We start from the raw sequence: 21,478 nt of genomic DNA, 5'->3' as shown, positions 1-21,478 counted from the left end.
GGGGAAGGAGGACCCAGGCGCGGAGCTCAAAGTTCAAGCAGTGCGTTTATTTACAGAGGGTGATATCAAACAACAATAAATCCCCGTGTCTTTCCCCAGACTCCCGTGTCGTGTCCTCCAAGTGCTCTCTGCTCCCGTGTCTGCACTCCCGGTGCTCGCTGCTCCTTAAGCCTTCCACGCTCCTCCTGCGGGAAACAATAGCGGCAGTAGTCAGGACACTGAACAATGGCAGGCATACACTACACGACCAAAACCTAAACTGGGTAACTAACGTGGAGTCCCAAGCAATGATCCCGCGTCGGTGGGAGCTCCAAGACTCTCCTAAGTAGCTCCCCCGACGAGCCCTGATCAGCGGCAGGTGTGTGGCTTCGGGTGTGGCCAGTCCTTCCGCAGGGCCACACCCCTCAGGCCTGCAGGTGGCTGAGCTCCATCCTCCAAGCATCCCCGCAGACATAAACACACACACTCACATCTACAATCATGGAGGAGAGCAGCAGCAATACCAAAATAGATATAATAATAATAATAATAATATAATACATAACTGCTCAGGGATCCTGGGTTGCCCAGTCCCAGGACCCTGACACTGGTACATTTAACACGACCTTAGTTGGACTTACTAATAATATTTGACTAAGACGTATCCACAACAGTTAAGTTAAAGTAGCTTAAAAATATATGTTGGTTTTACTCGCTTAAATTAAATTCAGTGTACTTAAAAAATATTTCTGGATTCAAACAAATTTATTTCGTGCAACCACTTGTCATAAAAAAATTGAGTAAATTGAACAAAACATTTTTTTCAGTGTACATTATAACCACTACTTCTAGACATCAAAAAGAAATCAAACCTTTTCTACTCCTTCAACCCTCACTAATTTTCCCCCAAAGCATATCTTTTTGTCAACATGTCCCACAATTTCCCTCTAAGATTTGTACACAGCTTTAAGACACTGGCATTGTATCTACTAAACAGGATTCAGTTCACTTTAATCCTTTAACCTTAACATAAAAATAACAGTTTCAGTTTTACCATATCCAAATGATCAAAAAACCCAAATGTCCTAATATGATCCTAAATTATTAAACAATTAAATTAATAAACCCTAAACCCCCCTTTATTTTGACACATGAAATGTGTCAAAATACTATACAAAACTAAAAATGCTCAGTTTCCCCACTCATGATCCAATCTATGTCTTAAAACACAACAATTATCAGTCATGTGTTTCTTCAATTAATGGTAACATGAGTTATATCAAAAAATGTTTCCCCTTTAGCATTTGGCATTCTCCCAACAATATACTATAATACCATAATCTAACCCCACTCAATAAAACAGAAATTTTCTCTGGTAATAAGCAAATTGTTTGTCCACATTTATTCATTCACACCTTCATCCAGTCACACATTCACTCACATGCAGTCACACCATATTTTTTGCTAATAGTGGAGACCCCCGCGCAAGTGATCAGATTCTCCACCCTCAGCAAAATGAGCTCATTCATTTTTTCTATTTTCCATAGGAAAATATTTCTTTATGCTTTTGAACTGGATGGACTCGCTACAATCCTTTTTCAGACAGGGACTTACGACCTCATCAGGTCCCCACAGGTAGCTTTCTCCTCAGCCAGTTGTAATCTGGAAAGCCCACCTTATATTTGCTCTTCCCGAGAATTTGTCAGCGCTGTTATTCACTGTTGCAGGCCTGCTTAGAACAAAAATGAGGAAAAAATAGAGCTGATTATTAGCTCATGAAAACACAAAACAAAATCACCTGACAGGTTTTCTCTAAGTGCACTGTTACAAAAATAATGGGCCCCCTCTTAGACATGTCCATGTTTCCTAAAACTCCCTCTATTAAAAACAAAAAACAAAAACAATCCCAACCTAACTAACAGAATCAACCCATCACCACAACAACCTAAAAAACCTTAAACACACAAAAGTTTTGCCACCACATAATTTCACCTCCTCAATACACCGAAAGTCTTGTTAACGCCACACAATTTGCACACAACAATCACCCCCTTTATGCACTTTAACATGCTTACATTCAACATAAAACATAACCCCCTTACGACAACATATAAGCACTAAACTATAAATTTCCTACCCAAATCTGCACTCCTCTTCTCTGGCATGCTTCCTCTTCTGAAAACCTCAGTCACACACACACAGGAAGCTCCTTCGTCACCACTCACTTCAGCTAATTTGCATACTGAGTCATCTCTCAATGAGTTGCCGTAACAAGAAAAACACATGTTTAAACATTACCAACTTACTAAATTATTTTATTTATTTCTACAGTGATCACTGGTTTTGATCACTCAGTACCAGGGCACTCCTAAGTCACTCTTTTAAAACCACTCATACAAATAGCAAGCTGTTCTTCATTGCATATGTTTGTGTTCTTAGCCAGGTTTAATCAGTGTCTATGCATTAATTTCCACAAGCTTGTCTTGTCTTTGTAGGGTTAATGCATTTTCTGTTTGTGTGTGTTAATTTGCATATGTTGCTTTTGCAGTGTTTCAGACTCCTTCACAATTTTGCCTTTAAACAGTCAATTTTCTCCTTTCCAAATTTGCTAACCCAAATTCTGATTTCCCACCTTAAATAACAGCATTCCTTATCCTCAGCCACAAGTTAGGGCTCCACTTGTCAGGTTTATGGAGACATGGCGCTGTGAACAATTCAACTAGAAACTTGCCTTGGCATGTCCAGTCAAGTTAACCTACAGGTTTCTTCCGACCGCTGCATGTGGAGAATTGATCCAGGTCTGTTTCGCCCCTAAAGAAACACAACTGAGACATTTTCATTATTATCATGAGTACTTAAACTACCCATTTCCCTCTCTCTGGTCAGAAATACCAGCTTATGTTATGTGTATAAGTGTAAGCAGGTCTTCATTGCTTTTCCTATGTATGTTAATGTTCAGTGAGTGTAAGCTGCTTTCTTCATTGCCTCTGTATGTTATAATCAGGTTTAATTCATGCATCTTTTCACTGATTTCTTAATTCAAAACTATCTCACTTATTCTTTCCAGAAATAATTTCACATGTAACACTTTGTGTATGTGTGTTTTCTATTCATTGATGTAATTGTCAATTATTTTCTCTCTTTATTTTACCTCCTTTTAGTTTTCTGGTGGACATCTCTAAACACCATCATGAGTTCAGGCTTCAATTTCAGTCCAATTATACCCTGTATTCTTGCAGTCGAACTCGTCCGGCTTCACCTCGCACTGGTCCCTGTCCTCTTCTCTCAGTGTCCTTTTGTTGTCTTGAATTCTCCAGCAAACACAGTCTGTTTCTTCTCTGTTTCTCTTCAATATTTTCCTTTTGGATTAAGTCCCAGCCTGGCAAAATATCACATTCAGTGCCTTTAGACAGTCATGTCTCTGTTCTTACCAGCCTGCAGTTCACCGTCCATGTTTCATCACGTGGTTTCTTCTTTTCTGTTGATGCTTTCAGTCGTCTCTTTCAAGATTACTTCAAGCATGGCAAATCTGACAATCAGTGTCCAGTGCTTTCCACAGCTCATTATCCCACTGTTCAACTGCCCAGCCTGTAATTTACAGTACATGTTTCCACCTCGTGGTTCTTTACATGCTGCTGCTGATGTCACCAGTCGACAGTGTCAAAGGTTCAGTAGCACTGACTTTTGCCTGCTATTAATTCTTCTCAAATCCACGATGTTCTGTTGGTCTTCATCAGGAGATTAACTGTCCTTTGAGCTTCTTCTCAGGATGGTGACAAGTGCGAGGTCAAGCTATAAGCCAAAATCTGGCCTGTTTTCTCCCCATTATGCTACTCTACTGGTTTTGGCGCCGTACTCAAAATTCCAGGTTGAGAGAAGTCCACCTTTATTCATTTGTAACCTGTATTGACACACTAAAGCATACGATTAATATCCTTTTCATTTATTTTCTTAAAACCTCCATTCGCTTTATCTGCCTAGAGTTTAACCCATCTGGGTGCTCACTCGTCACAGTCTCTCCTTCTATGGGCATGCAACCTTCCTGTCACCCACACCATTTCCTGTTACACACACACAGCACTCAGAGCAATATTTTCGGTTCCTCTTTCCTATTTTACAACCTAATCAAACTGTTTAGTTTTACTAAGTTTTGATCTAAAAACAATGCACCCTTATTTCACGCACACACACTTTTAAATATACTAAATTCTTTGCATTTGTCAGCATTCACATCACAGTCTTCCGCGTGCTCGGCCGAGCTCTTTCAAACTTCAGGAATCGTCTCACACACACCGCCTTTTCCTCTCACACTTCCTTTTGCACTCACTCTACTATCAACTTTCATAGTAGTATTATTATTTATTATTTGGTACACATCGCACCCAATCCCTCAAAGCCTACTACTCACAGCATTCACACTTAAACTGTGACAGGAGTTGAGGAATATACTCACAACACGCTTTCCTAAGAACATTTTAGACATGCCTTTCATAATCAGAAAGAGCAAGTCAAAAACAAACAAACAAAAATTGAAACCTCCATTACTTCTCACCGCACACACAAGAAATTGAAAAAATAAACACACCAGCAACTATTGCTGGAGAGAAGCTACTACTGAGAGTAATATGTTAATCTTAAATATATACAGTGCACTCACTATATTTATATATCTACATTCAAACTCAGTCAATTACTATACATCCACTACGGCAACTCAAAACTTTATTTATAGTCCTCTAATAAACATAAATGGCATCTTAAACACACTCAACAATGTTTGCAGCAGTATTTGTAAAACCAACTGTGGCTTAAACAGTTCACTGCTTACTCATTTGCATTTTCACACTCACACACACCGTCTAAAAATAGCTCCAGCATTGCCTCAGACTCCTTTCACACAGAGATCTCTTATTTTATATTACAAAGACGTCTTATATTTACAACCACTGTCAGATCTGTCAGCTTTAGCGCCTAACCAATTTCGACAAATTTAAGTTGTCATGGTCCTGGGTCGGTGACCCAGCGCTTTTAGTTTGTTATCATTTTCTAGATGATGATTGTTTAAGTTCTGTGTTATTTTCGATCTGCCTCTGAGTCTGCGTCTGTATCTGTCTGTCTATGGTGTCTCCCCATCTGTTTGTGAATCTGTCTGTTTAGTTCAATGTCTTGTCTGGTTCCATGTGTCTGAGTTTCCCGTTTTATTGTGAAGGTCCGTGTCATATGTGAGTGTGCTCAGTTCACGTTTCCCCTGTCCCGTCAGCTCAGATTCCTCCCAGCTGTGTTGCCCTCCTGTCTCTCATCCCCTGATTACTGGTGTGTGTATTTAAGCCCTGTGTGTTCTCCTGCCTGTTGTCGGCTCGTCTGCGTTCATCCCCTCTGTCAGTGCGCCCCAGGGCAGCTGTGGCTACAATGTAGCTTACCATCGCCAGTGTGTGAATGTGTGTGTGAATGGGTGAATGACTGAATGTAGTGTGAAGCGCTTTGGGGTCCTTAGGGACTAGAAAAGCGCTATACAAATGCAGGCCATTTACCATTTACCATGTATCACTGCGTTCCTCTGTGTAACTCCGCGTCAGTCTGTGTAACTCCGTGTCAGTCTGTTACCCTGTGTTCCACGGTGTCCTGTTCCTCGTCTGCATCTCTCTGCTTCTCATCCCGTTGTCATATGCTCCCAGGTCTGTTATTTTTAGTTCTCCCAGTTTAGGTGTCTTTAGTTATTTGTTATGCCCCACTGTTTGTTTGCCACTACACCTCTGTAAATAAAACCACCGGTATCTCATCCACTGCCTGCATCTTGGGTCCTTCTTCCAACTCCACACGGCTCGCCTCGGCACCCGTGACATTAACGGTCTAACCGATAAAGTCCAACTTTTTTGTAATCAATTAACCAGTATCTGTCCAACAGTTTCTGGCCTCATCTCTAAAATCCCTAACTCAATTTAAGAGTGTCCAACACCCAAGGTCCAACCTTTGCTGCCCAAAAAAGCGCAGATTACCGTTCCAAACGGTAAAGTGGTCCAACCACTAGTTATTCTGGAGTGCCCCAAGTTCCACAGTGACCAACTGACTATCCCTCTTCGAGGACAATGCCTAAGCGTCCTTGGCATTGGCAAGCGTTACCTCTGAGCACTGCGCTTCTTACCAGTCCAACTGGCGTTCTTGAATAATTTATACTACTTTGAAACAACAGTAAAACATCCAACCAAGTGTATGACTGAAGCAGGTCCAACCTTATAACCAAAAAATAACCAAATTCCCTAACATACTAAAATCATTTCCAGCAGTCCAACTGCTTTGCTTTCCGCGGTCCAACCGCATTAATCCTTCAGCGGTCCAACCGCATTAAATCATTTTCAGCAGTCCAACTGCTTTAAATCCTCAGTACTGTCATGAGATTCTCATCAAAATCAAAGCAGACATTTACCGGCAACTTTTACTGAATAGACATTTAATTTTATCATCCAATTCAGCACACTTCGGATAAAATCAACAGGCCTGTGCCTACCTCTTTTTAAAGGCGCCTGTCCCCTCAGTTTGGTTGCCGGGTCACGCCTGCCTGTCTGACCACAACGGACCACTAGTAATTCAAATAGCCTCGTCTAACCTGCTCAGAATAACTTAGACTCTGCTTTCACTTCTGCAAACTCTCTGCAACTTCCTGTCAGCCTGCAACTTATTCTTTCTAAAACACACACACTGTTTAAACCTCTGAATACAATATCAATGCTGCAGATTCTATTATTAATGCAATGGTAATGATGACGATTATTTAACAATAGCAGTAAAATAATTTCCCTGCTCCACAAAATTCATCCACGACCACCCACTTTAGTGCTAAGAACTCAAGTTGATGGACCGGATAGTTTCGTTCTGAGTCATTGATCTTTCGGCTAGCAAAAGCAACAGGCTTAATGCCCTCAGGATACTCTTGATTGAGCACGGCACCTAAACCGTTCAGGCTAGCGTCCACATGTAGGACATAAGGTTTGGTGGAGTCTGCGAATGCCAAAACAGGGGCATTGGTCAGACATTCAATGATTTTTCTGAATGCGTCTTGGCAGGACTGGTCGCATCCCTCTTTGAATGGCTCAGAAGGTTTGAGATAGGTTTTGCTTGGGTCTTTGGTTTGAGCTCGCTTGGTTTTCTGAGTAGGTGGATAACCTTTGGTAAGCTCAGTTAATGGGCGGACTATCCTTGAATAATTTGCAATAAATCTGCGATAATACCCACAGAAATCAAGGAATGAGCGAAGGGTTATCAGATCTGTTGGCTCGGGCCGGTTCCTGACATCCTCGACTTTTTCTGGATCAGTGGCTATACCATCTTTTGAGACAATATGACCAACATATTTGACTTGGTACTGACAGAACTGACATTTGTCAAGCAACACTTTCAGACCAAACTCCTCAAGGCGATCTAAGACTTTGAAGAGACGTTGCTCATGCTCTTCGAGTGTTCTACCAAAGACAATTATGTCGTCAAGGTACACTAGGACTTGGAGAAGGTGCATATCACCCACAGCCTTCTCCATGAGCCGCTGAAAAGTGGCTGGGGCTCCTGTGATGCCTTGTGGCATTTGTTCAAATTGGTAGAACCCTAGGGGGCAGATAAATGCAGTCTTTTCCTTATGTTGCTCGGACATGGCAATTTGGTAATACCCACTCCTAAGATCAAGGACTGAGAACCATTTACTGCCTGTAAGACAATCTAAGGCATCGTCAATATGAGGGATGGTATACTGGTCGGGAATGGTACGACTGTTCAAAGTTCTGTAGTCGATGCAGATTCTGATTGTCATGATTCGGCTGTGTGGCAGGCAGGAGAGGACCGAAACGCAAACTCACGGGGACACGGGGAATAAACTCAGAGAGCACAGCTTTATTGCTGGAAAGACAGATCACGGGTAATACAAAACTAAACTGGGAAAAACTAAATATAAAGCTCACCAAGAAACACCGGGAGAATCACACACAGCATGAGGGAGAACGCGACACCGAACTGAGGGAGACGCAGACAGAAATACACAGAGGGTTAACGAGGGAAGTGGGAACACACGGGGAAACCAAACAAAAGACGAGGAGCATGAACCAAAACTGAGTCCACAAAGACACAAAAACAATTCAAGACAGGGAGGCAAATGTCCAAAGCGGTCAGAAGGTCAACCCGGGGGGCGACAGCACAAAAGTTCACAGTTCAGCTGTTCCGGGGGCCGGCCACGTGAAGAGTGGCAGTGGCGGCAGAACAGATCCGGAGGCCAGCCGTGCGGAAGACAGCGGCGGCTACAGAGCGGGTCCCGAGGCCGGCCGCGTGAAAGACGGCTCCCAAGCGTCGGGCGTACTGGTCGAGGCTTGGTGGGCACAGGACCAGATGAAGCAGGACCAGACGGTGGCGTGGCAGCCACAGGCGAAGGCGAAGCGGGGGCCGGACCAGGCGAAGGCGATGCGGGGGCCGGACCAGGCGAAGGCGATGCGGGGGCCGGACCAGGCGAAAGCAATGCAGGGGCCGGACCAGGCGAAGCTGAAGCCGAGGCCGACGCGGGACCAGGCGACGTTGAAGGCGAAGCTGAAGCCGTGGCCGACGCTAGACCAGGCAACGTTGAAGGCGAAGCATAGGCCGGACCAGGCGTGGGTGCAGCTGATGCAGAGGCCGGACCAGGCAACGGCTGAACGGGCCCCTCGGACCCTCCAGCGGAGACGAGGAGGTGCTGGCCGGGCTGACCAGAGCCGCCAGCGGAGACGAGGAGGTGCTGGCCGGGCTGACCAGAGCCGCCAGCGGAGACGAGGAGGTGCTGGCCGGGCTGACCAGAGCCCCCAGCGGAGACGAGGAGCGGCTGGAGAGGTTCCCCTGAACCCCCAGCGGAGACGAGGAGCGGCTGGAGAAGTTCCCCTGAACCCCCAGCGGAGACGAGGAGCGGCTGGAGAGGTTCCCCTGAACCCCCAGCGGAGACGAGGAGCGGCTGGAGAAGTTCCCCTGAACCCCCAGCGGAGACGAGGAGCGGCTGGAGAAGTTCCCCTGAACCCCCAGCGGAGACGAGGAGCGGCTGGAGAAGTTCCCCTGAACCCCCAGCGAGAACAGATGCAGAGCCAGCAGGTGCAGAGACTTCTGGCTGAGGGGACGCTAACTGTAGCTGCACAGGGCACGCAGTCAGCTTGGGATGCAACGGCTGGGGCTGTGCAGGGCAAACAGTCTGTCCAAAGTTTGTCAGCACCACGCAGTCCTCAGCTGGCGGAGAAAGCTCACAAAGGCTTCCAGCTGAGGTTGGCAGTATCTAAATGGGTTGCTGAGCTATTAGCTTGGCTGGTGACTGAGCTAACTGAAGTAAAGACTGAGCTGGTGACCAAACAAGGAACTGGGCTGATAACTGAGCTAATGACTGTGCTATGGACAGAAGTGCAAGTTGTAATTGTGGTTGTAGTGATGGTGGAACAGCAGGTAGTTGAACTGGTGACTGAACAGGTGACTGACTCTTGGCTGCTCTCCTCCGAGAAACAGGAACGGGTGCTGGGCCTGGCCGAACACCAGCCATCCCCACCCGAGGAACAGATACGGGTGCAGGGACGAGCTGGGCTCTGGCTGCCTTTACCCTGGGGACCGGTGTAGGTGCAGGAGCTAGCTGGACCTCTGCCGCTCCCACCCGAGGAACTGAGACGGGTGCAGGAGTCGGCAGGGTCACAGTTGACCTCACCCGGGGAACCGAAATAGGCGCAGGCGACGGCTGGGTGTCCATCAACCCTACCCGAGGAGCAGGTACGGGTGCCGGGATGAACGGAGCCTCTGCCAGGTGGGGACAGAAGCAGGGACCAGCTGGACCTCAGCCACCCTCTCCCGAGGAGCTGATACGGGTGCAAGGGAAAGCTGGGCCCGCGCTGCTCTGGGTAGAGGAACTGGAGGTAGAGAGCGAAGCACAGGAGCGATAACAGTCACCGGGTAAAAAAGGTTAATGGTGCCAAACACAGTTTCAGCAAACCGCGACTCATGGTGGGCTGGTTCTAGCAACTCTGCTGTGCTTAAGTTGTCCATGTCATAATTAGCAGTCTTAGAAAGAGTGAGTGTAGGAGCAGCCACAGGTACTGGAGAACTCACACAAGCAGCGTCTGGATAACCTGGATGTGAAACAACACTACACACAGTCGTACAGGATGTAGCCCGAGACGTAGTGCACACAGAGTCCATGAAACTTGTCATGAATCGCCGTGCGGCAGGCAGGAGTAGGACCCAAAATGCAGGACTCACAGGCACGAGGGAATAAACTCAAAAGGCAGCTTTATTGCGTAACAGAAGACGATAGGCGATACAAAACTAGACTGGGAAAAACTAACATAAGGCTCACCAGGAAACACGGGGGAAATCACAAACCAAGAATTCACAGAGAGGCACAGGGAGATCCACACACGGCATGAGGGACGACGTCACGCTGAACAGAGGGAGACGCAGACAGAAATACACAGAGGGTTAACGAGGGGAGTGGGAACACACGGGGAACACAGGTGACACTGATAACCATAACGAGACAGGGCGGGGTGAACTGAACACTGACGGGAGAGGTGAAACAGGGAGCACAGAGGTTCAGACAGGAGGAGAGAGAGCACGAGTAGAACACCAACGCAACAGGCAGGGGAGACACGGAACAAACACGAAAGGGGACGAGGGCTCATAAATACATAGAGGGCACACAGGGGGAAGAGAGAGCACGGGGAGAACTTAGACATGATGGGCAGGGGAAGCATGGAACAAAACACAAGGAGAGACGAGGGCCCACAGACACACAGAGGGGCACACAGGGAGACATGAAGGGCAAGGGACCAAAACCAGAAGCCATGGAATAAATCACACACACAAGTACAACAACACGAAAATCACAAAGAACTAAAAACGCTGGGTCAGGAGACCCAGGACCGTGACAGTACCCCCCCCTCAAGGGCTGGCTCCAGACAGCCCAAACACAGAAAAACAAAACCAAACAGAAAACAACCCAGGGCGGGCGGCGGGGGCCCAGGACGGAGGGCTCGGAACAGAAAACAAAGAGCACAGAAAACACCGGAGCCCAAGAAAACAACCCAAAACACAGAGCAGTTCAGGGGGCCGACCGTGCGGAAGGCAACGGCGGAGACGCGGAAACAGTTCAGGAGGCCGACCGTGCGCAAGGCAACGGCGGCGACGCGGAAACAGTTCAGGAGGCCGGCCGTGCGCAAGGCAACGGCGGCGACGCGGAAACAGTTCAGGAGGCCGGCCGTGCGCAAGGCAACGGCGGCGACGCGGAAACAGTTCAGGAGGCCGGCCGCGCGCAAGGCAACGGCGGCGGCGAAGGAGACGACGGAGCAGTTCAGGAGGCCGACCGCGCGGAAGGCAGCGGCGGCGGCGAAGGAGACGACGGAGCAGTTCAGGAGGCCGACCGCGCGGAAGGCAGCGGCGGCCCTCCAGTCCCAGGCGTGCCGGCCATGGCCCGGTGGGCGCAGGGCCAGACGAGGCAGCTGATGAGGATGCTGGACCCGACGAGGCAGCTGAAGAGGATGCTGGACCCGACGAGGCAGCTGAAGAGGATGCTGGACCCGACGAGGCAGCTGAAGAGGATGCTGGGGCAGACGAGGCAGCTGAAGAGGATGCTGGGGCAGACGAGGCAGCTGAAGAGGGGGCTGCGGCAGACGAAGGCTCTGAAGAGGGGGCTGCGGCAGACGAAGGCTCTGAAGAGGGGGCTGCGGCAGACGAAGGCTCTGAAGAGGGGGCTGCGGCAGACGAAGGCTCTGAAGAGGGGGCTGCGGCAGACGAAGGCTCTGAAGAGGAGGCTGCGGCAGACGAAGACTCGGAGGCCGGGCCAGGCGAGGTTGCAGAGGCTGAGGCCGGGCCAGGCGAGGTTGCAGAGGCTGAGGCCGGGCCAGGCGAGGTTGCAGAGGCTGAGGCCGGGCCAGGCGAGGTTGCAGAGGCTGAGGCCGGGCCAGGCGTAGCAGAAGCACAGGCGGATGTAGCCGGGCCAGGTGATGACGAGGCGGTCGCAGATGGCGGCTGGACAGGCTCCTCGGGCCCTCCAGCTGATGCGGCGTGAGGCTGAACGGGCCCCTCGGACCCTCCAGCGGAGACAGGAGGCTGAACGGGCCCCTCGGACCCTCCAGCGGAGACAGGAGGCTGAACGGGCCCCTCGGACCCTCCAGCGGAGACAGGAGGCTGAACGGGCCCCTCGGACCCTCCAGCGGAGACAGGAGGCTGAACGGGCCTCTCGGACCCTCCAGCGGAGACAGGAGGCTGAACGGGCCTCTCGGACCCTCCAGCGGAGACAGGAGGCTGAACGGGCCTCTCGGACCCTCCAGCGGAGACAGGAGGCTGAACGGGCCCCTCGGACCCTCCAGCGGAGACGAGGAGGTGCTGGCCGGGCTCACTGGAACCCCCAGCGGACGAGGTAGATGGCGGCGTGGGAGCCACGGAGTCCTGGATGAGCTCATCCGAGCTTCCAGCAGGAGCTGATGTAGAGCCAGAGAGGTTTGGGACCCCTGGCTGAATGTTAAGCCGAACAGAAGACCGTATTGCTATCGGGGACTGAGCTGCAGGACACACGGGGACCTGAGCTGCTAACGGTGGAGAAGTAAATGACTGCACAGGGGACTGAACTGATGTCTGTAGTAACGGTGGTGGTGAGAGTGGAGTAGGTGGTGGAGTTAATGACTTCACAGGGGAATGAACTAGAGGTAGTGATGGTTGTGGTGCTGGTGGTTGAGTGGGAGACTGCACTGGAGACTGCACTGGAGACTGCACTGGAGACTGCACTGGAGACTGCACTGAGGGTGGCTGCGAGGGAGCTAACTGAGCTATGAAGGGCTGCGAGGGAGCTAACTGAGCTGTCGATAAGGCCGATGATTCCTCTACCAACTGAGCTATTGACTGGGCTAAGGATTGAAATAAGGTTTGTAGTAAGTCAGGCTGTGGATGTGACTGTGCTATGGGAAGCGAGGCTGAATGTGGTGGAGGTGGCGACTGAGCTTCGGGCCGGGCGGCTAACAGAGCTTCGGGCCGGGCGGCTAACAGAGCTTCGGGCCGGGCGGCTAACAGAGCTTCGGGCCGGGCGGCTAACAGAGCTTGAGACGAAAATGGTGGTGGAGTGGGTGTCTGGGCTACAGGCGGCTTCTGAGCAGGAAACACAGGACACTGAGCTACAGGTGGCTGCTGAGCAGGTGACTGAGCTGAAAGCGGACGGGCAGCTGGCTGAATAAACATAGCTCCAGAATAAACAGTTCCAGATGAAACAGTCTCGTGCTTAAAAGGTGCGGAGGTGAACTTAGAAACATTATGAGCCCTGGAAACACAGTCATATTCAAACTCACTATTCGTTTCTGATGTGTTACGGACCTGAAAAACAGCGGACTCGGGAGCAGAATATTGTCCGAGTTGGTCCGACTTGGAAGTGGCATGGAAGAAACAGTTAGTGTCACTCACTACCGGAGTTTGCTCAGAAACGTTAGGGCGGCGGCGGCGTGAGCGCCGTTTTCGCCGAGAGGGGGGAGGAGATGAGCCGGGCCGCGAATCCTCCAGCGGACCGGGCTGAACGTCCTCCGACCCCTCACACTGGAGAGGCAGCTCCGGGCGGACGCCTACGGTGGAAACAAGGAAGTCCCGGATGTGGGGGTGCAGCGCGCCGAACAGCCACGGGAGTCCGGACACCATCCGCTGTAGACGGGCAGCTACGACCTCCCGGTGTTCGTCTCCTGGCAGCGCCTCCCACTCCTGACAGTGGTACTCCACCGTATAGATCAAATCCTCCCGGAGCTCAGCGGAGGGGTTGTGAGTTGCTGGGTCCATTACTGGTGACGTCGTACTGTCATGAATCGCCGTGCGGCAGGCAGGAGTAGGACCCAAAATGCAGGACTCACAGGCACGAGGGAATAAACTCAAAAGGCAGCTTTATTGCGTAACAGAAGACGATAGGCGATACAAAACTAGACTGGGAAAAACTAACATAAGGCTCACCAGGAAACACGGGGGAAATCACAAACCAAGAATTCACAGAGAGGCACAGGGAGATCCACACACGGCATGAGGGACGACGTCACGCTGAACAGAGGGAGACGCAGACAGAAATACACAGAGGGTTAACGAGGGGAGTGGGAACACACGGGGAACACAGGTGACACTGATAACCATAACGAGACAGGGCGGGGTGAACTGAACACTGACGGGAGAGGTGAAACAGGGAGCACAGAGGTTCAGACAGGAGGAGAGAGAGCACGAGTAGAACACCAACGCAACAGGCAGGGGAGACACGGAACAAACACGAAAGGGGACGAGGGCTCATAAATACATAGAGGGCACACAGGGGGAAGAGAGAGCACGGGGAGAACTTAGACATGATGGGCAGGGGAAGCATGGAACAAAACACAAGGAGAGACGAGGGCCCACAGACACACAGAGGGGCACACAGGGAGACATGAAGGGCAAGGGACCAAAACCAGAAGCCATGGAATAAATCACACACACAAGTACAACAACACGAAAATCACAAAGAACTAAAAACGCTGGGTCAGGAGACCCAGGACCGTGACAAAACTTGTCCGAAAAGCATGGCACACAGAGTCAAACTGACATGACCGGGGAACAGAAAAGTTAACCTGTGCAACCAGCTCTGCTGTGCTCAAACTAAAATCCTTTGCCAGTCTATGTATAGCAGATGAAACCTTGCGGCTCTTAACCTTAGCAGGCATTGAATACACAGTTTCAAGGAGTGCACGAGGAAAAACAGAAACAGTCTCCTGCTTAGCAGGCACGAGAGAAGGTGAGGTTACACAGGTAGCGTCCGAGTTAGCATTTTCAAGTTGTGGCACAGAAAAAACCACAGCCTGAGAAACTGATGGAGCAACACTGGGAGTCACAGATACAAGAGCTGGTTTAAACATTAAACTGTTCACAGCAGAGGAATGGCTACTAGTCTCTGTGTCACCTGGCTCAGGCAGAACGCTAGGAGTAGACGTTAAATTTGCTTGCTCAGCAACACAGGTCTCATTCTCAGTCACTCTTTGAGGAGCTGAGAGAGCAATGGCTGGTTGAGGAGTTGGCTGAGAAATATCAGGAATGTCTAAAGACAAAATAGGCCGGAACAGGAAACAGTAAATAGGAGGAGCATTAGCTATAGAACACACAGTTTCAGGGGGTATGTGTTTCTCAGCATGCACCGTTACATCTAAAAAACAGTAAAACAGTTCTGCGGGGCTACAATGCTGGTAGCAGTATGTAGGTGAGTCTGGTGTGGAATAACAGTCTTAGGTTCGGCTAACTCTACAGGTGAAACATTCATATCGGCTAACTCAGGGAGATCACCGCGAGCATTACAAGAATTTGAGGGCTCAAAAACACAAAGATTACTAGCGAGAGCAACTGGTGAATAATCTGACACTGAGGTGCCTCACTGTATAGTGTCTCTAGAGTCCAAACACAAAGTGGCGGAGTTATCCGATTCAGGTAACACAATGGCGGGCAAAACAGAGCTACTCACAGTAGTGCATAAGTCATGAAGTCCAGGATCAGAAAACTTGGGCTGAGAGCGTGACGCACAGTCACTCTCTCCCAAGGGCGCAGCCAGCTCAGCTGTACTGGCGCGACAGCGGCGTGAACGCCGCTTTCGCCGAGAAGGGGGAGGAGACGAGCGAATCCTCCAGCGGACCGGGCTGAACATCCTCCGACCCATGATACTGGAGAGGCAGCTCCGGGCGAATGCCTACGGTGGAGACGAGGAAGTCCTGGATGTGGGGGTGTAGTGCGCCGAATAGCCATGGGAGTCCGGACACCATCCTCTGTAAACGGATGGCTAGGGTTTCCCGGTATTCTTCCCCTGACACCGCTGCCCACTCCTGACAGTGATACTCCACTGTGTAGATTAAATCCTCACGGAGCTCAGCGGAGGGGTTGTGAGTTGCTGGGTCCATTGTCTGGTCGCGTTCTTCTGTCATGAACTGGCTGTGTGGCAGGCAGGAAATAGGACCCAAACGCAAACTCATGGGAAAACAGGACTGAACTCAAAATACAGCTTTATTGCTGACAAAAGATGACAACGATACAAAATAACATGAAACCAAACTGGGAAGTACTAAGGAACGGACTTACGAGGAAACACACGGAGGGGCACACAGTCATGAGGGAGAACGCGACACCGAACTGAGGGAGACGCAGACAGAAATACACAGAGGGTTAACGAGGGAAGTGGGAGCACACGGGGAACACAGCTGACACAGATAACCATAACGAGACAGGGCAGGAGTGAACACAACATGACGCATACTGACGAGAGACTGTCAAAGTAAAACAGGAAGTGCACGGAGGTTCAGACAGGAGGAGAGAGAGCACGGGGAGAACACAGACATAACGGGCTGGGGAAAACATGGAATAAAACACAAGGAGAGACGAGGGCTCACAGATACACAGGGGCACACAGGAGATAACCAAATAAGGAGCACCTTAACTAAATAACCTAGGAACCAAGGCATAAATAGGGAACAAAATACAAAACACACAAAAACTAAGAATACTGGGCCAACATGGCCCAGGACCATGACACTGATGGAGCCATTCTTTTTTCGCACTACAACAATAGGTGTTGCAAATGGGCTTCAAGACTCTTTAATAATGTCTGCAGCTAACAACTGCTGTAGGTGTTGTCATACATCATCAATAGCAGCCGGAGCTAAACGACATGAACGCTCTCTGAAGTGGGTAGAGCTTGCTAAGGCGGATGTTATGTTCTATGTCTTTAGCTAACCCCACGTCCCATTCATCTAGAGAGAAGACATTACATCTCTGCGCTAACTTTTGTTGTAGTCTTTTCTTCCATTCTGTAGGAGCAGGAGAGTCACCAAAATCAGAGTTTGGGAGCTATGGTACTAGCTTCAGACTCTAAAACTTTAGGGTCGGTGACTACGTCTACTCCATGCATCTCTGCAATAACTGTGCCAACTTGGATAGAGGTAGGTTTCTCTGACTCATTCTGTAATAGAAAGATAAAACTGTTCTCATCCATGTCACTTTCACGGAGAACATCTGGCTGGACCAACACAGCGGATGGGAGTTGGGGCATGGCAGGTGCTTCAACCAAAATAACATCTTGAGGTTTGGTTCTTTTCTGCTCTACTTTACACGTGGCATAACATTTTTTCCCGGGAGCAATGGTAAGTGGCCCTGGACCTTGCCATTTCACTTGCCCTATGGGATCGTCTGCTGTATCTGTCATAAACTGCCTGTATTCTCATGCAGCTGACTTTGTTCTCACTACCGCTATCTCTGCACAGCTGAAATAGGCAACTGAACAGAGAAGCGTAGGTACCAACCACTACAGGGGTTTCATGACCTTGTGGGGGCTCAGGACAGATGAGAGCGAGGACATTAAGAGGACCCTTGACACCTGCTACATCTTCAGGGAACTCTATCTCTACTACTACATACCCATGGTCAGGATAGGACTCAGCTGATAGGCCCCAGATGGCTAGACTGGAAATGGGCTGTATAGGGACTGTTGGTATGTTGGCTCTATACCAATCCTCAAAGATAATGGTCACTGTTGACCCTGAATCCATAAGACTATGGCATGAGATGTTATTGACCTTGATAGGAGCTATGGATGATGGACCGGTAAGACCTTCTGGTATGTTGACATTTTGAGTTGGAACATTGGTAGTATTAACTCAAAGTGTCAACATACCGGAAGGTCTTATCGGTCCATCATCCATAGCTCCTATCAAGGTCAACTCGAGCAACACACTGATCTTGAGCGTCTGTACTTTGACTTTGTCCATGTGGGCTTCCATGCACTTGATGAATAAGCTTTTTGATCACCTTTTGAGCTGTACATTTGGTTGCAAAATGGGCATTTTCTCCACATCTGTAGCAGAAATTATCTGACTCTTTACTACTCTTTGGCTTGAAGGTAGATGACTTTTGACTGAATTCTGCTTTGAACTTAGAATAGTGGCCTCTCTCTTTTGCATAATGTTGTGGCTTTACTGACATTACACTTAACTGTGTTTTCAGCTCTGACTTCTTTTCTTAACTCTTGCACTTCGTTGTTTGTGTCTGATTTCTCTTTTTTCTTTTCTCTGGACGTCTTTTTGTAGCTTGACTCTGTAGACCGAGACTGCTTGTTGAGCTCTTTCAGCTTTTCTTTTAGCTCTTGAATTTCGGACTGAAAATCATGTTGCTGACAGTCTTTAGAGTCTGTTTCGCTTGCTACTTGCACAGCATGTACGTACTGTCTCTGTGCTGTTTTTGAGTTTTTGTCCTGTGGCTTCACGCTCCTCTTCTTCTCGAATTTCTTTCAGTAGGTTTAAAAATGTTGGGGGATCACCTCACTTATCTCTTAGACCTAGCTGAAGAAGCATGAAGTCTGATTCAGTGGCACCTTTAGTGAGTTGCTCTAGTCTTACTTTTTTGGCTTCACCCACTTGTAGGCCTCCTTTTTGCACTACTTTGTTCAGTAATCTTTCCAGTCTCAGTAAGAAGTTAGACAAGCACTCACCTTGTCTTTGATGCATAGCTCTGAATGTGAGATACAATTCCTCACCGGATTCTGAGGTTCCAAAGGTACTTTCCAGTGCCTGTATGTAATCAATATGGTTTGCCATGGGATTAGACATGCGTACTGCTTGAATGATCTCCAGCGCTGGCCCTTTGAGACTCTCAACAATCCTTCTGCGTTTCTCCTAATCTGAGCACTCATACTCATCAGTCATGAACCTTACTTGTTCTAACCAGCTGTCCAAATTGTCTTCACCAGGTGGAGTGGGGTGGACTCCAGAGACGATTCTAAAACGCCGGTATAAATTGCTTTCATTTGGCTTGGACTGCAAAACATCACCTACCGCCTGAATGATACTGTAGACTCGGGGTTGCTGTTCCATGAGGTGCTAGGATCACATAGTTTGTATCATCCTTCAATGTTTTCCCTTCATCACGTAGAAATCTGTCCAACTTCTCTGTGAATAGGTCAGAGTTTATTTCTTGTTCTGCAACAACTATTTTCCATTTACGTCCTTCTTTAAGGGAAATCACCCCTGGTGGAACTTTGGTAGGATTGACTTCTTCTCGGCATTCACATAGCATGGTCAGGGGTTGATTATTGGCATCAAACATTTTGCCTCTTACTCTTACCTTGCCCAAGGTTTTTACTTGTTCGAGTGTTTCTTCTACTGTGAATATCTCCTCCTCTTCAGGCAAGTAGAATTGCATGTGCCTGATCAAGCCCTTCACCTCTGCACCAATTTGCAAGATTTGGTTGTGAAACATTACTTTTAGTGGCCATAGTTTTAACAAGTTACTTTAATAATAAAAAATTTATTGAAGTTACTTTTTAGGACAAGGGTTACTCTTAGTTACTTTTAAGGTTACAGCAGATTTAGTTGTAACTTAAAATTTATATAAAACAACAAAACAATCCCAGCGGTGCCTCCAATGTGTAGCACCCAGCCAAGTAGCTCAGGATTAACCCTCGGTTAAGGTGGTGATAGTACTATGAGCGGGGCCCTGGGTACGTTACTTAATTTTACTGGTAAACAGGAGAAGCAATAATTAACCAGTTTTAACCTTTGTACTGAGAAGTTTTAATATTGGCGGTGCCTCCACTTAGTGAAAATAATATGAGTTCTGTTTAGTGTCCGCTAAGAATAATGAATTTATCTAACATATTAAACCTTTTTTACTTTTTAGTAACTGTTATCACTTAAAAACTCTGTAAATAATAATTATGACACAACACAAAACTTTAAATTCTAAATGTACAATTTAGTCAAAATAAAGTATGATTTAAATAAAAAGAAATACAATACTCCAAGTTCTGAAGTGTTTCCTTACAATTCAATTGGATAGTTTTTTCTTCACAACTCACAGTCAATGTTTTAGAAAACACATTTATCCAAAATACTCCTGTTTAAGTTCAGTTCAAATTTGTAACCTTTGTGAGCTCTTTTACTGAAACCGTTGCAGGCCTGGTCGTTGCTCGGGCTCGTTGGGCCAGAAAACACACAAATGGCCGCTTCACTTGTTAAACAAGCAGAAAACAAAACGCATGTGCTCAGGTCTACTCACAAATCCTTTGGGCTAAGTGCGAGGGCAAGCTGAGGAGCAGGCTCGGTTTGTGACCATGTGGCCTCCACTCGCCAACGTGGTTGGAATTAGCGGCATACCCGGGCTGCTGAGTACACTGGGACAAACCCATGGAAATCCTATCCACAGCAGAAGGGTCCAGAGAATTCCTCTCGGTCCATCATCACAGGGTAAAACAATCCATAACAGGTAGACTCTGCATCCACGGCTATTGTTTGACTATTCTCCTGTTAGCTCTGGTATACAACCACCTCCGGTAATGTGCAGCTGCCAACTCTCCCTAGCTTAGTTAGTGTTCGTTTCTTTCGCCTCGCTTTGATCCCGCCTTCCTTACGTCTGATTGGACAATAGGTTTACATCAACCAATGGGATAAAAGAAAATACAAGATTGATTACCCAAAATGAACTTGTAAAACAACTTGCTGCAAGTTGTTTTACCAGGCTACACGTGTTACTTCACCCTAGTTTAGTTCTATTTTAAGCATCTCATGTATCCAACATCTTGCACCAGTTCCTGTTTTGCCTCTTGCATTGATTTTTGTTCAGCCTCTAATAAATGCAAGATGTTGGATATATGAGGTCCTTACATGCAAATTCAACAACCGCCCTGTTGTATTTTTTTCAGTGTGCTAATGAACCTAAAATAAAGTTGGTCATCACTGCTTTGTACAATCAGATAAGATTACAGGTAAACAGGTGTAATCATTTTCTAGGTGATACTGAAGTTAAGGCAAAAGGATGTTTTCTTTGGTGTTGCTGTTGACAGCAGTAAGACTTCCCCCCATATAATATCCTACATGAATCACATTAGCCAGGACCCCCTTTTCAGGGCGGCATTGGCCCGGAGCTGGGGACACATTAATGGTGAAACACAGCTCATTAGATCACAGAGGTCAGACACGTTGCAGTCATTACCAGCCTCTTTTGTCCCTGTAACGGATGGTGACGCATTTGCGAGCGGATGGGTGCAGGGATTTGGGTGGACATATGTGCCTCCCTGCAAAGACTCGTCAGTTTGCTGTGAGTGCTCCGACGGGAGTGCTAGTGCTGTCTGAGAAGTGATTGGATGATGACCTTGAAAGACTTGTTGGCATTTTGGGGAGAAAGCGAGATTAATACAGAGTTGTTAATGTTTGTGCCTTCCATTGATCTCTGTTTCTCTTTCTTTGTTTCTCTTCTGCTTTTCCTGACTGATGGCAGAAACTAAACCTGTAGTCTGTTCAAATGACTCGAGCTCACTTCCTGCAAACGTTTTACCCAAACAAAGCTAATGCACCTGGGATAGTTTCAGGTGTTAAAGTGGCCTGGAACAATCAAGAACAGATTTCCAGCACTTTGATTTAATCAGTAATAAAATCTAATTGGCACCTTGATGCAAATCAATATTGAATGAGCTCATTTCTTGTGTGCTGCAGACTGGCGTTGCTTCCTGTGT

General features: G+C 47.9%; 1 long non-coding RNA gene across 2 annotated transcripts; it reads right to left on the bottom strand.

Annotated features, from left to right (window-relative positions):
• Positions 1–13: 13 nt before the first annotated feature.
• On the bottom strand, positions 14–4,000 carry LOC146567871 (uncharacterized). Of its 2 annotated transcripts, none has more exons than XR_014893540.1 (3): positions 3,131–4,000; positions 273–2,804; positions 14–185 (listed from the first exon to the last, which is right to left on the bottom strand). It is a non-coding gene; the product is annotated as an uncharacterized LOC146567871 (long non-coding RNA). The 2 variants fall into 2 exon arrangements; XR_014893541.1 differs by having other exon boundaries at positions 273–2,790.
• Positions 4,001–21,478: the final 17,478 nt, after the last annotated feature.

Source organism: Mchenga conophoros, linkage group LG8 (genome assembly GCF_057382185.1).
Source record: "Mchenga conophoros isolate Kocher_MC1m ecotype Shallow Benthic linkage group LG8, M_conophoros_male_GT1.1, whole genome shotgun sequence".
Classification (NCBI taxonomy): Eukaryota; Metazoa; Chordata; class Actinopteri; order Cichliformes; family Cichlidae; genus Mchenga; species Mchenga conophoros.
Note: the sequence above shows the minus strand (reverse complement) of the source record. Positions and strands in the feature narration are given on the sequence as shown.